At 38.8% G+C, this 24,775-nt stretch overlaps 1 pseudogene; it reads right to left on the reverse strand.

The window, feature by feature from the left end:
* Positions 1-835: 835 nt before the first annotated feature.
* LOC114261672 (phenylacetaldehyde reductase-like) lies at positions 836-21,117 on the reverse strand (annotated as a pseudogene).
* Between the last annotated feature and the right edge of the window lie 3,658 nt (positions 21,118-24,775).

Here is a 24,775-nt window from a genome sequence, read left to right on the forward strand (position 1 = left end):
TTGTTTATTAAAATTTTAACGAGCTCACAAAACAAAAAATTAATGAACAGAATTCAAATGAGCTCTTATTGAGCTGAGCTCGAGACTGAGCCTGTTCACGAATGACTCTGTTCATTTGCAGTCCTAATAATCATGCAATGACACTCGCTAGGACATCTAGACCATATAGTTATAATTTTCATGATCCGAAACATCTATGAAAAGAAAAACAACTTGAACGAATAATTGTAACCATTTATTTCATCATCTTCCAAAAAAACAAGAAAAAACATAAACTGTCTATATGTAATCACAATAATCAGATCGATCTATTTTTTTTTTCATGAATAATCTACTCACAAGCACAAGGAAAGGAACTAATAGAAAAACGGTACCTAATAGATAAACAGTATGGACCATTGGAGTGAGATCCATAGTGGACTTACAGCCCCAGACAGAACAGGTCTTCATTGCAGCAATTAATACTAATTATAAGGTTTCCAATTTGGAAAATACTATAAATTCCAAATTAATTACCAAATTTTCTATCAAACTTCTCACATGGGTGTGAGACTCACACAAATTATGTGTGTTGGTCCCACACCCATGTGACACTCCCATGTGAGAAGTTTGGTAAAAAAAATTGATAATTTATTTGGGGTCCCTAACATAACTCTTCCAATATTCAACTGATAGCAGTTTTAAAAAGAGGTTCCACGATTTGGGTAAATATTTGAAAACAAAATGCAGATTTATTTTTATTATTATTATTATTTTTCATTCTTTTAGTTGGGAGAAACAAAATGGAGACACACACAGGAATGCCACAAGCAATGTTGTGGCTCAAACCTTATTTTTATCCAATACAACTGCCACAACTCACCAAGTGAAAAATTTCTTCTCTTTCAAGCTTTCAACCGTTTCTTGATGCTCTGCTTAAGGGGAATGAACTCAATACCTAAGCTTTTTGTTCTTTCCTTAGACACCTGGTAAGTCGGCGTAAATGGCTTGTCATCAGCGCACCTACAAAGATTATTCCAAAGATGTAGATTAAAAGAAAGAAGCACAGGTTAAAAGTAGACACAACTAGTGAATGAACTACTTTCAAAGGGTTCAAATCTCAAAGGATTTCCACCTAAAATATGAACATTAACAACTATCAAAGGGTTCGAATCTCAATATCGATCAATTACCAACACCTATTGGTCAATCTTCGATAGATATTGTTGGAAAATGTATCTAATTATGTTATCATTTTAAAAATAAATTTATTAATTAAAAAGAGAAAAACCTCAAAGGAATATTAGTGATGGTTACAAAAAGAGAAAAGCACGCTGAAAGACAAAAATAAATCAATCTTACGAAAGAATGTGCTAACACTAACTAAAGACGAAAAAGAGAAATGCGTGGGAGCTCGAAATTGCAGCGGCTCGAATGCCCCGAGTGCCAAAATGACATCGTTCTGGCATTTTTTTTTTTTTTTTTTCCTTCTTCCTCGAAACTGGTTTAAGAGAAAGAGAAAGAAATAGAGAGGCCAGAGAAAGAGAGGAGGAAGAGAGGAGAAGCCGAAGTTTGATCTTCGGTTAAACCACAACCCAACCCACCGCCATGGACAGAGAGACCGAAGCTTGATCTTTGGCTGTGGATCTTCGGATGAATCTTTGCCATGATCTTCTTCTTCCTCCTTGGGTTTGGATTTGATTTTGATTTGATTTTTTTTTCGATCTCAAACTTTGACAAGGTTGTCTCTAAACAACAACCTTCGAAGAACAATTTCCACACAGCTTTTCTCTTGTTTTCATAACCTTCCAACAACATTTCTCTTGTTTTCAAACTCTCTCTCTCTCTTAGATTCTCTCTGTTTCTCTTGTTTTCATATCTTTCTGCTTCAATTCTTTCAAACCCATGTAAAAACTCAAACCCAATTCAAATAACCCATGTTTTAAATAGACAAGAAGAAAAATAAGTGGAATAATAGGTGCTAGAATTTGGGTTTTCAAATAACCCATGTCAAAACTCAAACCCAATTCTTTCAAACGCATATCAATAGTTAAAACATGCTGGTATGTTGTCAAAACTCAAACCTAATTCAAATAACCCATGTCAAAACTTTTCCAACATGCTGGTATGTTGTTATTGGAGAAAGGTTGGAACTTCATGAAATGGATGGGTGGGTTGGGAGGCTACCAGTACAGAGGAGGAAGGTTGGAACTTCATGAAACGGATGGGTGGGTTGGGAGGCTACCAGTACAAAGGAGGAAGGTTGGAAATTCTGTGACTTGGTCATGTTTGAGAGAGAGAGAGAGAGAGAGAGAGAGAGAAAAACTGTGTAAAAATGCAAAAATTGTCGTGTGTTTGAAAGAGAGGGGCAAGGAAGAGAAAGGAAAAAGAAAAAAAAAATTCGAGCCATTCGAGCCTTGTTTTTTCGAGTGACGTAGCACGGCTGTGCTAGAATTTGGGTTTTCAAATAACCCATGTCAAAACTCAAACCCAATTCTTTCAAACCCATATCAATAGTTAAAACATGCTGGTATGTTGTCAAAACTCAAACCCAATTCTTTCAAACCCATATCAATAGTTAAAACATGCTGGTATGTTATCAAAACTCAAACCCAATTCAAATAACCCGTGTCAAAACTTTTTCAACATGCTAGTATGTTGTTGTTGAAGAATGGAACTTCACGAAACGGATGGGTGGGTTGGGATGCTGCTAGTGCAGAGGAGGAAGGCTAGAAATTCTGTGACGTGGTCATGTTTGAGAGAGAGAGAGAGAGAGGAAACTGTGTAAAAAGGAAAAAACTGTTGTGTGTTTGAGAGAGAGAGGGGCAAGGAAGAGAAAGGAAAAAGAAAAAGAAAATAAAAAATTCGGGCCATTCGTGCCTTGTTTTTTCAAGCGACGTAGCACAGTCGTTTTCTGTCCAACCGTGCTACGTTGCTCGAAAAAACAGGGCTCGAATGGCCTGAAATTTTTTTTTTTCTCTTCCTTGCCCCTTTCTTACAAACACACAACAGTTCTTGCCTTTTTACACAGTTTCCCTCTCTCTTTCTCTCAAACATGACTGGGTCACAGAATTTCCAACCTTTCTCCTCTACATTGGCAGCCTTCCAACCCACCCATCCGTTTCATGAAGTTCCAACCTTTCTCTAACAACAACATACCAGCATGTTAGAAAAGTTTTGACATGGGTTATTTGAATTGGGTTTGAGTTTTGACAACATACCAGCATGTTTTAACTATTGATATGGGTTTGAAAGAATTGGGATTGAGTTTTGACATGAGTTATTTGAAAACCCAAATTCTAGCACAATCATGCTAGGTCGCTCCAAAAAACATAGCTCGAATGGCTTGATTTTATTTTATTTTTCCTTTTTCCTTTCTCTTCATTTCCCCTCTCTTTCAAACATACAACAGTTTTTTCCTTTTCACACAATTCTCTCTCTCTCTCTCTCTCTCTCTCTCTCTCTCAAACATGACCGAGTCACAGAATTTCCAACCTTCCTCCTCTGCATTGGTAGCCACCTAACCCACCCATTCGTTTCATGAAGTTCCAATCTTTTGGCAACAACAACATACCAGCATGTTGGAAAAGTTTTGACATGGGTTATTTGAATTGGGTTTGAGTTTTGACAACATACCAACATGTTTTAACTATTGATATGGGTTAGAAAGAATTGGGTTTGAGTTTTGACATGGGTTATTTGAAAACCCAAATTCTAGCACCTATTATTCCACTTATTTTCTTCTTGTCTATTTAAAACATGGGTTATTTAAATTGGGTTTGAGTTTTGACATGGGTTTGAAAGAATTGAAGCAAAAAGCGATGAAAACAAAAGAAACATTGAGAATTTAAGACAAAGAGAGAGAGTTTGAAAACAAGAGAAATGTTGTTGGAAGGTTGTTGTGAAAACAAGAGAAAGACTGTGTGGAAATTGTTCTTCGAAGGTTGTTGTTCAAAGACAACCTTGTCAAAGTTTGAGATCGAAAACAAAATCAAATCAAAATCAAATCCAAACCCAAGGAAGAAGAATATGATCATGGCAAAGATTCAGTTGAAGATCCACAGTCCCACAGCCGAAGATCAAGCTTCGGTCTCTCTGTCCATGGCGGTGGATTGGGTTGTGGTTCAACCAAAGATCAAGCTTTGGCTTCTCCTCTCTTCCTCCTCTCTTTCTCTAGCCTCTCTGTTTCTATCTCTTTCTCGCAAACCAGTTTCGAGGAAGAAGGAAAAAGAAGAAAAAAAAAAGAAAAAAAGAAGTGGCAAAACGACTTTGTTTTGGTACTCAGGGCATTCGAGCCACTGCAATTTCAAGCTCCCACGCATTTCTCGACAGAAAAATAGCAACACAGTGAGCAATACTTTAGACCAATTTTTAGGATTCCCAATATAAATAAAGATGCAAAATAATGTACAAGAACTTGTTTGATCACATGCTAAGTTCAAAATCCAAACGACCAAACAGAGTCATGAGTAAGAAAATTGGTTGTGTTTTAGCTTTCTTTATTTTCCAAAAAAAAAAAAAAAAACATTTTCCATTTTTGCGTGGAAACAGTTTTATAAAACTCCAAAAATGACTTTTTGGTGTTTATTGAAAAGTGTGGATTTTCAAAAAAAAATCTCCAAAACAGTTCACCAAATAAGTTTTTGTATTTTCTAATAAATAAAACGAAAACACAACTAAACGGGCCCCCCAAGCTTTCCATCAATATCCAAGCATTGAAACTTAATTCAACAAAATGAAAATGACAAATTATTATTGGAAAGGAAGCACGACAGTACATAATTTTTATGTAAAGGAGAAAGTAAAACTGTCAATGCCTAATCTTGAAAAGCCCCAAAAGGACAAATAAAAAGGTCACGGACATCAAACTAAAGACATGTCAATTGATATCTAAATATGTCCATAGAGATAGCATCAGCCAAAAAACATTGAGTACCCCAACATTTTGAATTTATAAATAAATATACAAAGTCACCAGACATCTAAAATATTGGTCAGAATTTGAGTATATTCTACATGCATGTCCTACTTTTATCTTACATGTATATTCACATTACAAATCATCAATGAAATTGGAAGCTTAGCAACTAGGATGGCTTTGTCTAAGGGTGCAACTCGGACGGGTTCGATCGGATTGAGAGATTGCTCGAGCCTAGCACGAGTTGTGTTGAATGTTGCCCAAGCTCGACTTGCAACCCAAACTTGTGTACCTAAGCCCAAACCGAGCATAATATATGAACTCGGGCCAGGCCCAAATTGCTGGAAATTTATTTATTATTATTTTTTGGACCTAGGTTAATTACTTTGTTAAAGTTAGACCTTTTTTTTTTCTTTTGATAAAAGCATTAATAACATAAAAACAAATAATTTATATGATGAAAGAAAAGACACGGGAGAAGTTTTAAAATGGCTAAATTATTAAAAAAAATGTCTTAAAGCTGAAGTCTGTGGCTCCTTATCTATTTATTATCCTAGACTCATTTTGTTAAATTATAGCTTGCATTAAACGCTCAAGGACTTCTTGCAACTTGCACAACGTTCAATATCATATTATGCTAAAACTTCTTCAAATGGTCAAAACTATAGGAGGCAATGTATATACTTCAAGAAAATGATACAATTCAAGAACTTTCCAACTGAGCCTCTTTTCACCTCATTGGCTATGTCATACTTGTCCCATTAACTATGTTTTAAAAGGTAGTATGTGAAAACCACATTAAATGACATGACAAATTAGTAAGGGCAGATGGGTCTCACAAAGACTGTTAGAAAAGGTAAGGGAAATACTATTGAAACAAATCCTATCAGACCATAAGTAATAGCTGAGATGAATTGTCTAAATTTACTCGAGTTAAATAAATTGAAACAACATGCTAAACAGCTCAACAAGAAGAAACATTGAAGCAGAGTTTAATAAACTGAATATGAGATAAATCACTTACTTTTCTGGAAGTTGAAAAGCAGGAAACTGCTCTGTAGTATCTTCACAACTTCAGAGTAGTGTGCAACGCTCTCAACCAAACAATATCTTCCATTAGCTAAACGAATCTGAAAGGCTTGAATATGTGCATTGGCAACATCTTTAACTTTAACCCATCCTAATGTAGAATTTGGAAATGTTTGTGAACCTACAGAACAAAGGAGCAAATAAATAGGTCCATTATTCCCTTAAAAAGAAGTTCCACATCATTTTGCAAAAAATAAAATATGGCAAAAGCCTTATTAATTCAACTAAAGTTTTATGCTTCAAGTTTTAGCAACAATTATTTCTGGATGGAAGAATATTAAAATGCTCCTAGGAAAATTACATTATAGATTTATTTATGTTACTTATCAACAAATACGTATCATGAAATGAAGGAAAGAGAAGCCAAAGCCCAATATACAGCTTCTTGGGGGAATAGTTTGATTCAACAGAAATATAAATATGTTGTTTCACAAAAGTAAACATAGTTCCTCTTGAATAATTAGTTGAAAGGAAATGTCATGTCATCCATAAATGAGAAAAGATTACGTGCGTCTGTTATAAAATATAAACAACACATACCATTTATTAAGTTTAAAATTGCAGCAGCACTTGTATTGAGCATTGGCTGCAAGAGAGAACCGATAACCATTGCTGGGTTAATTGTAATTGTGGGGACATATTTTTTGGATAACAACACGTGGCCAAGGTGGCACCGAAGTGCCAGCCGATGTGCCACGTGTCCTGGTCATAATGTCGAGATCATCTCGGCTAGGCCAAGGTTATTTGTAGAGATACTAGAATCTGGGATATACGGATAAGCTATAAGAGTCCTAGAATGGGGGAGGACCTTAGCCTGGATAAGGATAAAACTCTTAGGAAGTTTATCTTTATCTATTAGAGAGTCCAGGATGAACATTGGGCCAGAGTCCAAGGGAAGCTAGGATTCTACAGGGATCAGGTTAGTACTGACTATAAAAGTAAGGCATCCTTATGGGTCTAAGGTACGTTTTTTGTTTCAGGGCTAGTGAGTTAAAGCACTATTTGCTATCTTTGAGAGATAATTGAGTATTGACTTGATCGTCGGAGTGCCCCCGGGTGGAAGAACCACCTCCGGAGTCTCATCTTTCTGTGACAAGTCGTTCGGGCACAATCTTTTCTGTCGGTGTTCTCCAGCTGCGTACCTGTTTGGCAGTGTGGTCAGAAAACAACACACACAATTTGGCGCCATCTGTGACAAACAAACTACAGCCGTTAAGGGTCGACTCCCTAATGACTCTAAGAATTGGCAAGGATGAAAGCCTTAGGACCTATTTCGAAAGGTATTATGAGGTGTTCAACCGAATACTAAGATGTAACCAAGAGGTGGCGGTCGTGTCTTTTAAGAACGACTTGAACGATGTTTGTCTGCTTCGAAAATCACTGGCAGAGATACTGCCAAAAAGTATGGAGGAACTAATAGCTAGGACAGAGAAGTATGCGAGAACCGAGGAGGACACGCCAGGGACAAAGGCGTCAAAACAAAAGAAGAGAAATGGCTCGCCGGCGCGAGGCCGAGGTAATAGTGGATACAATAAGCAAGAGACATGACTGAGGGCTGTATAGGCAGTCACTACCATATTCCGAATTCCAGTTTACAAAGTTTTGGAAAGAATCTAAAATCAGCCCTATTATAGAGCACTAGAGAAGATTCCTGGTGAATTTATGGGAAGAAGTCTGGGGAAGCGCTGTGTCTACCATAATGAGGATGGGCATCTAACTCAAGGGTGTAGAGCCCTAAACGCATATCTGGAAGACCTGGTAAGACAAGGTCATCTAAGGGACATGGTAGATGAGGCCAGGACAAGAGAAGAGCAAGCAAGACTACCTCAGGCACCAGCAACACCACATCCTCTAGCACTACAACCGCAAGCAGGCAGACCTCGAGTGATCAATGTGATTCACTCGAAGGTCAATGAGAACCAGATACGTGGGGAAGCTAAGAAGGTAAAACACTTACAACATGTGTATCAGGTTTGGTAGAAGTGACCTAGGGTAGACGAGTGCCAGGGACCAATAGTGTCCTTTACTGAAGACGACCTAGAGATGGTGTAGCATCCACACAATGATGCCTTGGTAATATCCCTCCAAATTGGAGAGTGCCAGGTAAAGCGAATTCTAATCGACCAGGGCAGCTCTTGTGACATCATGTATGTCAGGTGTTACAAGGAGCTTGGCTTTCACCAAGATGATTTGGAACAATCCAATGGTCCAATGGTTGGGTTCAACGGAATACCGACGTGGCCCCTAAGAGCAATAAGTTTGGAGGTGCAGGCTGGCACCAAGAAAGTAAAACGGAGTTCACAATAATTGACACCCTCTCTCCTTACAATGCTATCCTGGGAAGGCCATGGCTGCATGCAATGGGGGCTGTTCCCTCAACGTTGCACCAGCTGCTGCGATTCCTAATAGAACATGAAATTGAGGAGGTCAGAGGGGATCAGGTGTAGGCAAAGAGTTTCTCTATGGCAGCAATGAAATCCACTTGCAACATACGAGAAACAGAAACAGTAGAGATTGAGGATGGGGACATGGAGGTCCTTGAGGATGTCGGCAAAGAACCAACCGAGAAAAATGAGGAAGCCCTGAAGAAGATCTTAGTCTAGCAATGGGATGAAGAGCACTTCTTTCTTCTCGGCTCAGGCTTGGCCGAGGAAGAGTGTAGACACCCCATTTTTGACCGACCTTAAGACTTAGACGTCATCGATTGAGCGCTCGGTGATTGCGCATGTTGTTCTCGTTTCGAGTTTTCAGAGTTTTTGGCCGAATGCTTTGCCTCCGGGCCTCTGAACTATTTGTGCTTTGGCTCGGTTTGTGGACCGAACCTTGTTTTCTCTTCCCTGGAGGGAGGGAGAGGTCTTGTAGACCACTCTTTTGTGGTCGTAGATCACTTTTCCTGCTTGGAGACCAGTTTTCGATTTTTGGAGCCTTCGACTATGTGCCTTGACTCAGAATCGCTCAACGTTCTCCGTTTGGCGTAGTGTTTGAACCACACCTTGTTGCCTTGGCCTAGAGGGCCACTGTGGTCTTGGAGACCACTTTTGATGCCCGTAGACTAGTTTTCGAGGCTCCCGGCCGCGCACCTTGCCTCTTGGACTTTTGTCTTGCATCCTTTTTGGTTTGTTTTTGGTGCAAACCTTATTTTCCTTGTTTGGAAGGTGGTACAAGGGTGGGAGACCAGTTTTTCCCCTTGGAGACTACTTTCCTTCCTGCCAGCCAGTTTTTTGGTTGGGAAACTGGTTTTCTTGGTCTTTGGGCCACCTTTTCTGGTCAACCACCACACCACCACCTTGGTTTCATATTGCAGACCACCTCTCCCCTGTGGCCGACCACTTTTTTCCCTGGCCGACCACTTCCATTGGTCAGCTGACCAGTAGAAGTAGCTAGCCAACCACTTCAAGTGGGGAAGCTCTCCAACTCATTCTTGGAGATATTTTCTATCCAGCTGTCACAATTGGAAAGCACTAAAACCATTCTCCATACACGTGTATGAAAGGATGGCCTTAGACCCTAAGCTTGTCCAACAAGCTTACACTTTTGTTCTCTATAAGAGAGAACCTCCCCACTCCTCCTCCAGGTTTAGATTTTGTTGTTGGAGCTATAGATACACATATATCTCTATATCTCTCTTTTGGTCTCATATTTGTGCCTTAAAGTGTAATTTCTCCATACTATTGCACACAAACACACACTCAAACACCATCCTTTTGTTGCTGAGGTACTTAGGAGTTGGTTTTGGAGTTTTTGGGTTGGTTTGAGTTCAGAAAAGCTGCTGGAGTTGTGGTTTTGAAGGTGTTCTTCAAGAGTGAGCCTTTAACCCCTTAAACCTTTGTTTTTTCTTAAGCTTTTGGACCTATTTTCATGCTGATTTAAGCTTAACTTTCTACTACAAAAATTTCTATTTTTGCATGCTTAACATGTTTGTTTAAGGTCACTTTTGTGTTGGGGGTAGTCTATCCCCTCTTAGGCCTTGTTTGGTCTTGTTCTTGTGCCTTCCTTTTAAGCTATTGGGACCACCTTGTTTTGGCCTTCTCACCACTAAAACTCAGAGGAATTTCAGTGATGGAAATGGTGTTTTGAGGTCCCAAATAGGAGAGGGTCATCCCCTCTCCTTGTGTCTTGAATGCTTGCTTTATTAGCCTCATGTTTGAGCATGTTTGTTAAGCTTATGTTGGCCATATCTTAGCATGTATTTGAGGTTATTTCAGCATGACATGCCACTGTTTTGGTTTGGTTTTGTCACCTCATGCATGCTTAGCACACTTGTAGTGTAAATCTTACAAACTAGCTTTGTGTGCCTCATGTTTGAGCATGTCTTTCTAGCTTGTTTTGGGGCCATCTCAGTAGGTTTTTGGTGTTGTTTTAACATGCCTTAGATCTGTTTTGGGTTGGTTTGATAGCCCCTTGCATGCTCCATGCACTTGTAGTGCAATTCCATTAACTAGCCTGATGTGTATCATGCTTTAGACCATCATTCTAGCATGATTTTGGCTTAACTCTAAGAAGCTTTTGTCCATGTTTTAGCATGCTTTAGCTCTGATTTGTGTTGTTTTGGTCATGCATGCCATGCTTTTTATAGCTATAATGGATTCTAGCTTGTTAGCTTTGTGTATCAAGTCCAATAGCATGCCTTACTTGGACTATTTTCATAATTTGACATCATTTGAAATGTGATTTCAATACATGTAGCATGGTCATACACTTTCATTTGTCACTCTTTTAATGCGTTGGAGGGTTTGCCCTTTATGCCTTAACATGAGTCATTGCGTATGCTTTCATGTCTAAGCTTGCAAGCTATCATTTCATTGTCTATTTGGGGTTATTTTGCCATGATATAAATTTGATTTTTGTTGGCAAAGCCATCTCATACTTGGTCTTGGTAGGTGTAGTGTAATCCTCCCTTTTGGCCTTGTATGCATCATGCTTCATGCTTACCATGCTAGCTTATTTTGGCTTCCTTCCATGCATGTTTTAAACTTATTTTGACATGTTCTAGAACTGTTTTGGGTTGCCTTTTCCATATGCTTCATGTATTGCATAGCTGTAGTGCAATTGGCCTTGCTAGCCTTGTATTTTGATGCCTCTTGCATGCTATCTTTGAGCTATTTGAATGATTTGGCATCATTTAATACTTGATTTCAGAGCATGAAACATTGTCATATTCTTATGCATATCACCCTTTAATTGTGGTTCAAGGGTTGTGCATTGTTGCCTTGTTTGTGGCCTAGCATGTATGCCATCTTGCCTAGGTCCTCGAGCCATCATCTTAGCATGTTTTGGTCTTTATTTAGACCTAATTAAGCTCTATCCATGGTTGGTTCATTCCTTTGTACCATGTATTGCATGTCTCTAGGGTAGTCCTCTTTGTTAGCTTTCATGCTTTAGGACCCTAGCATGACATGCTTGTGCTGTTTGAATGATTTGGTATCATTTCATACCTTATTTCAGTGCTTATAGTGTTGTTATACTTCCACATTTGTCACTCTTTGAGCACTCTTGAGAGTTGTGCTCTTATGCCTAGTCAATGGGCCTTTGCATTGTGCATGCATTTACTTTGTACTTCATGCCTTAGTTTTAGCCTTATGGCCACTGTTTTGGACATGGCTGAGGTCTATCCACATTTGGTGTAAGTCCACTTAGCATGTTTATTTGCATGTTGTTTGCATGCTTATGTTACATTGCATTGAATATACTATGTCGTTCATTGCATTGTGTATGCCATATTCTTTGCATTGTGCATGCTTATGTTGCATTGCATTGAGTATGCTATGTTGTTCATCGCATCGTGTATGCCATATTCTTTGCATTGTGCATGCTCATCTTACGTCGCATTGAGTATGCCTTGTTGTTCATTGCATTATGTATGCCATGTTGTTGCTTGAATTAGGTTATACATGTTATTGCTTGCATTGTGTTTGGATTAGGTGTTAGTCCAAACACGAGGAACGAGGGACGTTTCATACTTAAAGTGATGAAACGTACCTCAATTCTCGGTCGCCGACGTTCTTGATCATACATGATAGAGTTCTAGGTTTTATGTGTTTATGTGTGCATTCATTTTTTATTGAATTGCGCAATTTGGCTTCTCGGCCATCATGCATCGAGATGCGCGATTGGTGGCCCGAGGGTCGAGAACTGCACTCCCTTGAGCTTATGAAATGATAGGGAGGGTGGTTGTGCACATATATCTTGCAAATATATTGCCATGCCCTTTCTTGCTCTCTATTGTAGCAAACTGGAGAAGTGCAGCAACAAGTGGTCGGTCGACCAGAAAAACTAGCTGGCCGACCACTTTTTCTGGTCTGCAACAAAGAAAAGTGGTCAGCAGGTGGTCTCCCCCATCAACAACTGGTCGGCCATGTTCCTACAAGTTCCCATGGTGGAGTTGAAGCTTTCTGGAGCTTGGTGCAAGGTTCTAAAAACAGTTGCAAACAGAGCCAAATCAGGGCATCGCGGTGGATTTCCGAACGAGACGACCAAGCATGCGTGTATTCTTCTCCCTCTGAGGACATTGCTTCATTGCTTTACTTAGCTAATTTGCTTAGCTAGTTTATACTTTGGTTTTGTATAGTTAATGTATTTAACTATTCAATTTGTGTTGTAATAGCTTAACTAATTAATTTGTCAATTAATTAGTTTTGTGATGTAATAATTAGTTTAATTAGCTTAGACTAGCTAGTTAGTTTCTTATTCGGACCCTCCGTCGAGAGGGCCAACCGTTGTAATAAGCGTGCGTGTGTGTGATGCATGTCTTCCAACCTCCATTTCTTTCTCCCTTTTACTTAATCACTTACGATGGTTAGTTTTAGGGCATGTTTCAATTAGCATACCTTATGCTTGCATGCGTGCACCCATTCATCTGTATTGCATGCGCCGGGCTCGGCGCATCATACCAATTGCATTGTATTTCAATTCCAAGTTGAATACATGCATCGAATTGTCGCATTCATATGCCATTCTAGATAGCCGAGCCTATCTCAATTACATTTTTGCATATGTTGCATTAGCCATCTTAACATGAACTAGGATCATGCATGATTTCTAACTAGTTCTTTGTTTTGGCTCGGAGTACACTGTGAGTGTTTACACTTTAGCATACTACATGAGATGTGTTTATTGCCATGTTAGCATGCTTGCCATGAGGCTAACTGCTTAAGTGATTAACTGCTTGAATGCCTGTGGGTGAAGGTTGGATTGCTTAAATTGAACAATTCATCGAAATGCGAGTTTTAAAGCCCACTTGAGAGTGGCAAATCATGTTTTCTAAACCCACTTGAGGGTGGCAAAATCTACAACTTAGCTTACTTGCGAGTAACAAACTTGAAATCATTTTCACAAACGAACATGCAATGTTTTGTTCCAACTTAGGTGATCTAGTCTATACTTGTATGTTGTGCGCATCACATAGTAATTCTAGGATTAATAACCGGAATAAGAACACATGTGTTTTCAAAAATAAAATATCATGCTTAGTACAGGCCGATCTTTGATCAGGCGAGCGGGGGTGCTCATTGCATGACCTTCCCCTCTCGTACCCAAGTTTCCGAGCCGAGGTAACTTTGGTGATGACGGACACGTGGCCTTAGGCACGAGTCAAGGTTTCCTAAATTTCTCCCAAAATAAAATATTTAGGTGGCGACTCTGTATTTGGCAAAGCAGTCCATGTTTGGCACTTCTTTATTAAAATCAATTTTTCAAAACGATTTGTCGAATTTGGACTCTTTAGTGATTTATCAATCTTACATTGCACTTTGTGAGATCAGATTAAGAATCGTGACATTAAGTCCGAACTGTAGTAGCCTCAGAACAAAACGAATTCGCGCCCCTCGCGGCGCGGAGAGCGGGAGTTCTCTGGGGCGGTCTACAAAGAGGAAAAGGAATTAGAGGCGTTCTTGAGAGCAAACCTTGAGGTGTTTGCCTAGACACCATACGAGATGAATGGCATTGACCTCGAGGTCACTTGCCATAGACTGAATGTGGATAGGTCTGCCAAACCTGTCATCCATCGAGCAAGAAGGCCTACGTTGATGCATGTTGAGGCAGTAGAAGAGGAAGTGGATAAATTTATAGAGGCCAGAGCCATTTGAGAGGTAAACTACCCGACATGGCAATCAAACACGATTGTTGTGAAGAAAAAGAATGGGAAGTGGGAGGTCTATGTGGACTTCACCAGCTTGAACAAGGCTTGTCCTTAGGACAGTTTCCCACTCTCCAAAATTGACCAATTGGTGGTTGCCACATCAAGACATGGAACGATAAGCATCCTAGACGCTTACAAGGGGTACCATCAAATAGCCATGTACCCCCCAGATGAAAAGAAGACTGCATTTATCACCCCAAAAGGGCTATATTACTATAGAGTGATGCCTTTCAGGTTGAAAAATGCAGGCGCAACTTACCAGAGATTGGTGACTAAGATATTCAGACATCTAATAGGAAAAACAGTGGAGGTATACATTGATGACATGGTCGTGAAGACCAAGGAACCTGAGGATCATCTGGCCGACCTGAAGACAATTTCGGCTTCGACTCAATGCGTCAAAGTGCGCATTTGGAGTTAGGTCAGGAAAGTTCCTAGGATACTTGGTTACCAGAAAGGGCATCAAGGCAAGTCCGGATCAGATCAAGGCCATCTTGGAATTGAAGAGCCTAACATCGGTAAAACAAGTATAGATGTTGACTGGAAGGGCTGCAGCCCTGAATAGGTTCATAAGCAGAAATTCTGACAAATGCAAACCTTTCTTCAGTTTAGTAAAGAAAGCCATAGACTTCTTACGAACAGAAGAGTGCGAAGTCGCCTTGGCCGACTTGAAAAAATACTTGACCACAACTCCAGTTCTTTTAAATCCAATACCTAGAGGGAGCTGTTTTGATACTTGGCGGTTTCAGAGCATGCAGTGAGTGCAGTGGTAATCAGAGAAGAAAATGGAGAAGAAAGGGTAGTTTACTATGTGAGTAAAACCCTAGTAGATGCAGAGACCAGATACTTACCCTTGGAAAAACTGACTTTGGCCTTAGTAATGGCTTCTAAGAAACTGAATCATTACTTTCAAGCCCACAAGATTGTGGTATTAACTGAGCATCCTTTGAAGTCTCTGTTGCAGCAAGGAGATCTAATAGGCAGGATAGCCAGATGGGCAGTGGTGTTGGGCCAATATGACCTAGAATTCAGACCTAGAACAGCAATCAAAAGCCAGGTTTTGGCCGACTTCGTTGCCGAGTTCACACCAGGCGCCATTAAACATTAGACTCCATTGAGTCAGGGTACACGATGTCTAGGTGAACAAGGAGAAACCCAACTAGAGATAGCAAAATAGAGGGAAGAAGAGAAACTCAGGCCCTGCAGTATTTACATCGGCAACTCCTTTCGCCTGGCTAGTGCAATGAAACCAGGAGAGGCAAGGACAATAATGATTGACTATTTGTCAGGTCCAAGTGTAGAACCACTGAACATAAAGTATGAGGCAATGGGTGTGGAGATGGGACCAAGTTGGATGGATGCGATAATAGTATTCCTTAAAGATGGAAAACTACCAAATGATTATAAAGAAACACACAAGATCAAACTAAAGTCGACAAGATTTAGTCTAACTGCAAAAGGACATCTCTACAGAAGATTTTTTACTGGTCCCCTTTTGAGATGTGTGCATCTTTAACAAGTTGAAGACTTCCTGTATGAAATGCACGAAGGAGTATCCGGAAGCCATGCAGGGGGCAGGTCACTTGCTCATAGGGCCATTACTCAGGGGTACTGGTGGCCCTACATACAGAAAGATGCTGAAACTTATGCCAAAAAGTGTGAGAAGTGTCGGAGGTTTGCACCTTTGATACATTAACCAGCAACAGATTTAAATTCAGTATCCAGCCCTTGGCCATTTGCCCAGTGGGGCATGGATCTTGTTGGATAACTACCTCAAGCAACTGGACAAAGGAAGTTCCTGCTGATGGTAACAGATTACTTTACCAAGTGGGTAGAAGTTGAACCCCTTGCAAAGATTCGGGACATTGATGTAAAGAATTTCATATAGAAGAACATCATCACCAGGTTTGGGATCCCAAGGGCAATAATAGTAGAGAATGGTACACAGTTTAACAGTAAGCTAATCAAGAGCTTCTGTGCAAAGTACAAGATCAAGAACTACTACTCCACTCCAAGCTTTCCTCAAAGTAATGGTCAAGTAGAAACATCCAACAAAACTATCTTGGATGGGATTAAGAAAAGGCTGGAAGCAACAAAGAGGAAGTGGGTGGAAGAGTTGCCCAATGTACTTTGGGCATATCAGACTACGCTGAGAAGATCAACTAGGGAATCCCCATTTGGCATGGCTTGTGGCACAGAGGCAGTAATCCCATTAGAGGTCGACATTCCAGGGGTCAGAACCCAGGGAGTGGAGAATGGGACTAATGATGCATTCTTAGCCCAAGATCTGGACCTACTGGAAGAAAGAATGGAGAAAGCAGCAATTCAGCTAGGGGAATACAAGCAGCAGCTTGCTAAGACTTACAATAAGAAGGTCAACCCACAAAAGTTTCAAGTTAGAGACCTCGTCTTGAGAAAGGTTGTCGGCAACAAGAAGGATCCCAGAGAGGGCAAACTTGACCTAAATTGGGAGGGACCTTATAGAATCATCTCGGTCCTGAGCAATGGGGTATATCGGCTGGAAGACAGTGAAGGCAAAGAGTTGCCAAGACTGTGGAATATTTACAACCTGAAGTTTTTCTATCATTAGATTTTTTGTTTTTTAAAGTTTTTTGTTATTAGCCGAAGCAAATAATAATAAAATTTTAGCTCGATTCTTAATTCCAAACTTGTGTAATATGATTGACCAGTCCCTTGGCGATGTTTCTTTTTGAAACATGACAAATAACTTAGACTCATTATATGGCAGAGTTGAATTATACTTGCATATAATAGAGTTGAACTAAATTGGCGATATTTCTGATTGAAACATGGCGAATAACTTAGACTTATTATATGGCAAAGTTGAATTATACTTGCATATAATAGAGTTGAACTAAGTTGGCGATTTTTCTAATTGAAACATGACGAATAACTTAGACTTATTATATGGCAGAGTTGAGTTATATTTGCATATAACAGAGTTGAACTAAGTTGGCAATGTTTCTGATTGAAACATGACGAATAACTTAGACTCATTATATGGCAGAGTTAAATTATACTTGCATATAATAGAGTTGAACTAAGTTGGCGATGTTTCTGATTGAAACATGACAAATAATTTAGACTCATTATATGGCAGAGGTGAAATTATGCTTGCATATAATGGAGTTAAACTAAGTTTTAATTCACCTGGATTTGCCATATCGGCAGAGTCAACTTCAGCAACAAGGTCATAGCCTCAGCTAGTCGCTGTTTGAACATAACTTAGGCAACAAGGTCATAGCCACATGTTTAATGAGAACCTAAATGAAACTTAAATTCACATTAGGGGGCAGAGAGCTAGAGAATGATGCTTGGGACAACACTTGTTGAAAATTTCAGGAACATTTACAAGTTGTAGTCAAGTCGAGGTGATATTGAAAGAAGTATCTACTTACTTGCCAGGATTACTAGGTTGCCAAGCTTGAAAAGCATTGGAGACTGAGGTCTTGATAGAAGACAGTAAGAAAAGTGGCAAGTTTTAGATAAACACTCATGAAAATATTTTTACAATATTTTTTAAGTGTTAAGACAAGGCTGAGATAAACAAGTTGGGAGTTATGTCCGAGGTATTTTTACTCGAGGAGATTGCACAGATAAAGTGCACTTTTGAAAATGTGCAAAAATATTCTAAGTATGGAATGACACATAGAGGAAAAGAAGGCATACATTCAAACACTTAGAAGAAAATGTAAAGACTTGCATTCAGATAAGGAAGTTGTTTAGATACAAAAAGGCACTTTGGCCTGACATAGGAGATTACTTGTTCAATTACAAAGAGTAAAGAGGAACATCGGTCAAATAAAAGCTATACATCGTTCAAAAAGCAAAAATTACAATGCATAGAAAATAAAAGCTTATAGTAAGACTACTTGGTGTCAGTGGCAGGCTGTGTCTCGGCTCCAGAAGACAATTGGAAAATCTTCTTGGCAGCCTTCTCAGCCTTGAGCTCGACATTGATCGCTTGTAGAGTCTGATCGATGCTCTTCTCGGCAATTGGCACCTCGGATGTTGTTTTGTTGGGAGAGACACCTTTTAAAACCTCGTCCTCCTCATCCTGAGTCAAGTCTAGGACTTGCTCATTCAGAGTTGGGGACTTGGCCCCAGCAGGAATTTCAGTATCAGTCATCTCGGCCTCTTCGTCTTTGGCTTCCTCTCCTTCTTCTTCTTCTTCCCCCCCCAGCCTTAGCCTCAGATTGGCTTAAAGTGTAAGGGAATGGAAACACAAGTCGGCCTTCATCTTTGAGGGGAGAGTCCTTAGGGACAGCCAACTCTTTCAGAGTAGCCATCCAACCAAGGGTGTAACCTTTGTTGCATGCCTATCTTACTTGTTTTTTGTAGTCTTCGTGGACATCGGCTGCCCTCTCGACATAGGCCTTCTCGTCCGCTGCTTTGATCTCGGCGGTTTTTGTGGCCAAGGCATCTCGAAGCTCGACTTGGACTTCGGTTGTTTTTGCTTCGGCCTCTTTTTTCTCGGCCTTAAGGACCTCAGCGACAGCGTCTGCAACCCCGGTCCTTTCTTCAGCCTCGCCTTGAGCTTGCTTGGCTGCCTTGGCCTAATCTATCAAGGCTTTCATCTTGGCCTCAGCTTTGTTCAGGGACTTGAGCAAACCAGCAGCCTTCTTGGTCTTGTGGACCAGCTCCTTCTTCATTTCCTCTACTTGCATCGCAAAAGAGTGGGTATGCTGGATCGCCTAAAAGAAATACAAAGAACAAAGTTAGTAAATTCAGTAAGTATGAAAACAGAGAATGGAGAGAACTAAGTGTTAGGAGTATACCAGTATAGAATGCTGCACCATCAGAGCGAAATTTTCATATTCGCTAACCTTTGGAAGGAGCAGTGCAGTTGAAAGGGCAACGCTGCCCTCAATGTCAGCAGCACCATCACCAATCCTAACTGGCTTATCCTCGATCGTAATAGATGGGGCCTAAGGGTCATCAGCTTTAATTGAGCCCGAGGTGATTGCAGAGTCCGACCTCAGCTTTTTTGACCTGGTAGATTTAGAGAGGTTGTCCTCAGCAGGCCTCTTCTTGGCAGCGGAGGAACTTTTTTCTATCTCGGTCATTTTTGAAATCAGCAAGGTATCCTCAGAATCAATTTGAGCCACCGTTGCCTTTGCCTGGGCCTTCTTCAGTCTTTTTGGATTCAGTTTGGACTAGGACTGTGAGGGTGAAGATTAGAGTGTGACAGCATTGGGAATGTTGGCTAGAAGGTCTTCAGCAATGGCCTTTTTTCACCCCATCTTGTCGGCGGCAACGGTAACAGTGACTTTAGTGCCAAAGTGGATCGCTGGAAGTGTAGTCGGTGGGTTGGCTAGATCGTAAGCCGACACCTCAGTACTTCGGCATTTTCGACTACAAGTTCTGCCTATAGGGGCAAGCAGTGGAGCTCGAGGTTGGCGTTGACGCTAAGAAGGTGGAATCAGTTGTGGAGCAGAAGTTGATGGTTGTTCTGCTGGGTCAGATGTTGAGGCTTGGTCAGGCCTTGGTGATGAGGCAGTTGGGAGAGTTGTTGCTGAGGGTGAAGACTTGTTCTTCTTGGGGACGTCGAGCAATGTGGATTTATAGGTCGGGATGTAGTTTAGGAGCAAAGGAGCCTTGCGCTGATTAATAGGCAAGTCCAGCAGCCTCTTGAAATCTTTGTTGGGGAAGAATGTCTTGCGAAAGTCTTTTGGTGGCTGAGGAAGAACAGCAAATGCTTCGCCGAAGGAGGTGAACGGAGTGGTTACAGGAAGCTCGAAGAAGGCAACAATGGAGGTAGGGGATTTTTAGAGAAAGAAAAACTTGAAAGCTTGGAAAAAAATGAGGATGCAAAGGTGAAAAGACAAAGAAAGAGAGGTGTTTTTTTATCAAAACACGAGAAGGCTGCAAAATCACAATTAGTGTGCCTAGGACAACGTGTCTGTCAGGCGGCGTGTGCAAAAGCGACGCGACCTAATGGCGCGTATCAGGTAAGGTTCAATAGGGAAGAGACGCGTGGCAAAATCGGTTGAGTTTCTGTGCGTGACATCTCATACGCGTGTAGAAACTCTTGGAGTTCTTGATTTAATAAAGCAAAGACCTTGGCTAGGGGAATGATCTTGATTAAGGAACTTGAAAAACTTGGCTCTTGGTTCTAAGGCATTGACAAAACACACTGAAGTCTTGGTCATAACGAGCCGATGTGAGAAAACCTCGGTAATGAGGGATAGAGTAAGCTTTAGTCGACATGCTCTGTGAACGACTGATATAGGTTCCATCACCTCAAGATGCCAAGGTAATAGAACCTAAGGGGCAGTTGTGGGGACATATTTTTTGGATAACAACACGTGGCCAAGGTGGCACTGAAGTGCCAGCCGAGGTGCCACGTGTCCTGGTCATGACATTAACATCATCTTGGCTAAGTCGAGGTTATCTGCGGAGATACCGGAATCCGGGATAAACAGATAAGCTATAAGAGTCCTAGAATGGAGGAGGACCTTAGTCTGGATAAGGATAAAACTCTTACGGAGTTTATCTTTATCTATTGGAGAGTCTAGGATGAACATTGGGCCAGAGTCCAAGGGAAGCTAGGCTTCTATAGGGATCAGGTTAGTACTGACTATAAAAGTAGGGCACCCTTATGGGTCTAAGGTACGTTTTTTGTTTCAGGGCTAGTGAGTTAAAGCACTATTTGCTATCTTTAAGAGATAATTGAGTATTGACTTGATCGTCGGAGTGCCCCCGGGTGGAAGAACTACCGCCGGAGTCTCATCTTTCTGTGACAGGTCGTTCGGGTGCAATCTATTCTGCCGGTGTTCTCCAGCTAAGTACCTATTTGGCAGTGTGGTCAGAAAACAGCACACATAGTTACCATGTCAATACCCTTTTCTTTTGTAAACTTCCATGCGGCATCCTCTGCTAAAATCTTTGACAGCACATACCAAAGCTGGTAGCAGAAAAAAAGGGGATGGGAAAACACAGAAGCATTCAACAGAATAGAAAGAACAGCCATTACAATTGCAAATTATGAACAATCATACAAAGCATATCGATTGAAACAAAAATTATGGCCCTTCCTGTAGAATGGTTCATTGAAAATCCTACCTTTGAAAATTTACACAAAAAAATAGATTGTTGAAACCAACAAACAATGTGTTATAGGGACAAATGATGTATTACAATGATGGACATAGGATTTTTTTTTCAATTTTTTTATTTTTCCTTCGATTTTGTTGGCCTAGATCACTTGTTCAAACAAGATCTAAAAGAACATAGAAAACCAAAATTCTTGAGGTGTCTAAGTGGCCAGATTTTCAAGTGAGAGCATCAATGAAAACGAAACAAGGACATTATGAGCTTCAAAACTCAGATTTTCAAGTACCCTAAACTTTGAACATTTCTATAATGCACTAAACACATTTAAATGGCATGCAAATCTAGGACATCAACCGTGAGAATTTTGTACTTGTTCATACACATTAATTCATACACATAGTTGTATAATACATACATTAATATGATTGCATGTAGAGATAACTGTATATTTGATGTTTATAAGCATATGAGTGGCTAACAATTAGAAGTAATGAATTTGACAATACAACCATCCAATGGCTAGAAGCTGTTTTGTGATTACAATGTCTTCACTACCAACAACTTTATAAGGAACAAAACTGATATAGGACATCATGTCCTTGGCATGTGATAGTTTGTGGTGGGTAGTTGTTAGCCTATATCTAGGGAAGTGATAACCATTTTATAATAACTTTTAAATATTGAACATTGATTGATTGAGAAATTCTCTCTATAACTTAGGGTTCTTCTCTCTCTGATTTCTCGCTCTTGTTCTTGATTGGACCCATCATTTACAATCGATTAAAGCACTGAAGCTATGACATAGGATCGGGAGAGGGGTGGGGATAGATTTGAAGAAAATAAAGGCCAAATCTGGTGGACACAAACGCCATGTTTATTTGGCTCTATGAGTGAGGGGGATTGGACTAATAGTGAGGGAAAGCTAACCACAGAGAGTGTTTGGTTGTGGAGGGATTAACACTCCAAGGGGGTGTTTGTTTTGGAAGGATTGGACATATTTTATTGATGTTTTATTTTAAAATTTTGTTTATATTTTATTTAATTTTATTATTTAAATTTTAATAGATGTTTTATTTTATTTCATTATTTAATTATTATTATTATTATTTAAAATAAATTTATTTAAAATTTTAATGAAAAAATAACACATATTTTTTATTGATATTTAATTTATTTAATTTTTTAAAAATAAATTTATTTAATTGTGCAAAAAATAAAATAAAATAAATTTTTATTTAATCTGGCTAAAAATAATTAAAATATTAAAGTTATGTTTAATATTGCTATTACTTAAGTGAAAATGATAAAATAGTCATTTGAGCATTTATTTTTCTCCATAATATCCCAAACAAACATTGGATTAACTAAAAATAGTCCAATCCAGATATCTAATCCCATGACTAAACAAACATAAAATACAAATCCAATCCAACCAAATAGTTGGGGATAATGTATCCCAAGACTAATAGTTCGATGAATTACAATCCGCCCTTATCCAGTCCGTCCAAACAAACACACTCCAAGAGGACTGGCAATCCCCCTCCTTGGTTGGACTCGCATGGAAAGTAAACATATGAGATGGGATTAATGGATTAAAATATTAAATAAAATGGATTAAAATATTTTTAATATTATTTTTTTAAAATAACTTATGTGTGAAAGAAATATTTAAATTTTTTAATAAATACTAAAAAATATGATTTTTTTATAATTAATGAATTTTTAAATAATTTTTATGCAAAACTTATATTTTTTTAAGTGTCTCTGAATTAACTCGACTTAAAAAGGACAAAAATATTAATAATTATAATATTAAAAAAATATTAAAAATTAAAAAATATTAATTTTAAATATTACTACTATCTATAGTATTACTAATCTGGTAGTGTATAAATAAACCCTCTTTATTCTACATCTCCAACCTAATATCACCTCACTAATAATCTTCTCACTCAATTCCACCGTATTCTTAATCCCTCCAAACCAACTAAAAATTAGGTTATTCAAATTTTTGATTTTTATACCATCAATTGAAAAAATTATTCATGTAAAAAATTAAATTTATTTAAGCTCTATTTGGCATATGGGTTGAGATTAGCCAACAAAAAAATAAAAGAGATTAATTTAGCCAATAAGCAAACCGCATAAAATTACCCAATAAAAACATCCCCAAAACAGCAAAAAAAAAAAAATATATATATATATATATCCTAGCACTAATCAAAGGGAAGTGAATCGCATAGCAAAATCAGGTACAGCAATGATTCATTCCACTAAAAATATCACCACTAATAGCACTAATGTATTAAAAAAGTAAAAAAAAAAAAAAATACAACTCCAAGACCAAAACATCACATCATTAATAGTGAGACCCACTGCCACTAATTGGTACTCCCAAAAGGATTAGATAGCCAAAAGGATTAGATATCAAAGTGAGAGAGAGAGAGAGAGAGAAAACAGAGGCTTTAACAGTATAACCACGTTGGAGCAACAACTTGACAGGCCACGAAGCTATGTACCCGGACGCTCCCGTCACACACCGTCTTCCCTACTCCGCTCATTCTATCTCTCCTCTCTCTCCCTCTCTCTCTCTCTCTCTCTATTCTCCGTGAGCTTTTATTTAATATTTTATGGGTCGTAATTGAAATAAGATTATAATTAAAGGAAGAATGACATAAATTAGGGTATATATAATGAGTGTTTCTAGTAGTATCTCTTTTTTAATATACATTTCTTTAAAAAGATGTATCATATGCACCTTCACTTATGTTATTTTCTTTTTTATTTATGATTAATTTTTTTTTTAGTTATAATATTATTTTAGTTATGATTTATGCGTTCTTTAATTATGTATCATTTTGTATTTAGTTATGATATTATTTTTAGTTATGACTTAAAAAATTAAAATTAAAATTTTTATTTTTTTATAATTATAAGATGCATATAGTATATACCCTTTAAAAGATATTTTCATACTATCTATACAAGATTAATATTAGAGATATCAACATTTTTATTAAATATCTCATGAGTATCACACAGATAGTTTATTAAATATTTGGTAAAAATGTTAGGATTTATAAGATTTTCCTTTGTAGAAACAAACAAAATAAATACAGAATATCTTTATGGAATGAGATGGCACAAATTGGCCAATTACTTTTAAACAAAGGCTAGGATTAGGAAGATGGTTTGTGGCTATTTTAGTTATAAAAGATAAAATAGGTTATTTTAGTCATAATAAATAAAATATCACATTCAACCCACAATTATTACACTCTTCTCTTACAAAAAAAAATCAAAAAAGCTAAAAAGCTCTTTTAGCCCAAGGCTAAAATAATCAAAAAAATTAAAAAGTCAAAAAACCAACCCACTTCCCAAACGAAGCCAAAAAAAGTCATCCAATTAATTGTCAATTACATAAATATTACTATCATGTCATTTTATTTTGGGTCTGGCTTTGGTCCAGTCCGTCATCGGACTGGATGACGGACTAGACCGTGCTATTGGGCTCATGGAGGCTCACCACGGGTCCCGTTTTGAAAATCTAAATCGTTCAATATGTAGAACTCGTC

This window comes from Camellia sinensis, chromosome 14, assembly GCF_055761805.1.
Source record: "Camellia sinensis isolate YWXY chromosome 14, ASM5576180v1, whole genome shotgun sequence".
Lineage (NCBI taxonomy): Eukaryota > Viridiplantae > Streptophyta > Magnoliopsida > Ericales > Theaceae > Camellia > Camellia sinensis.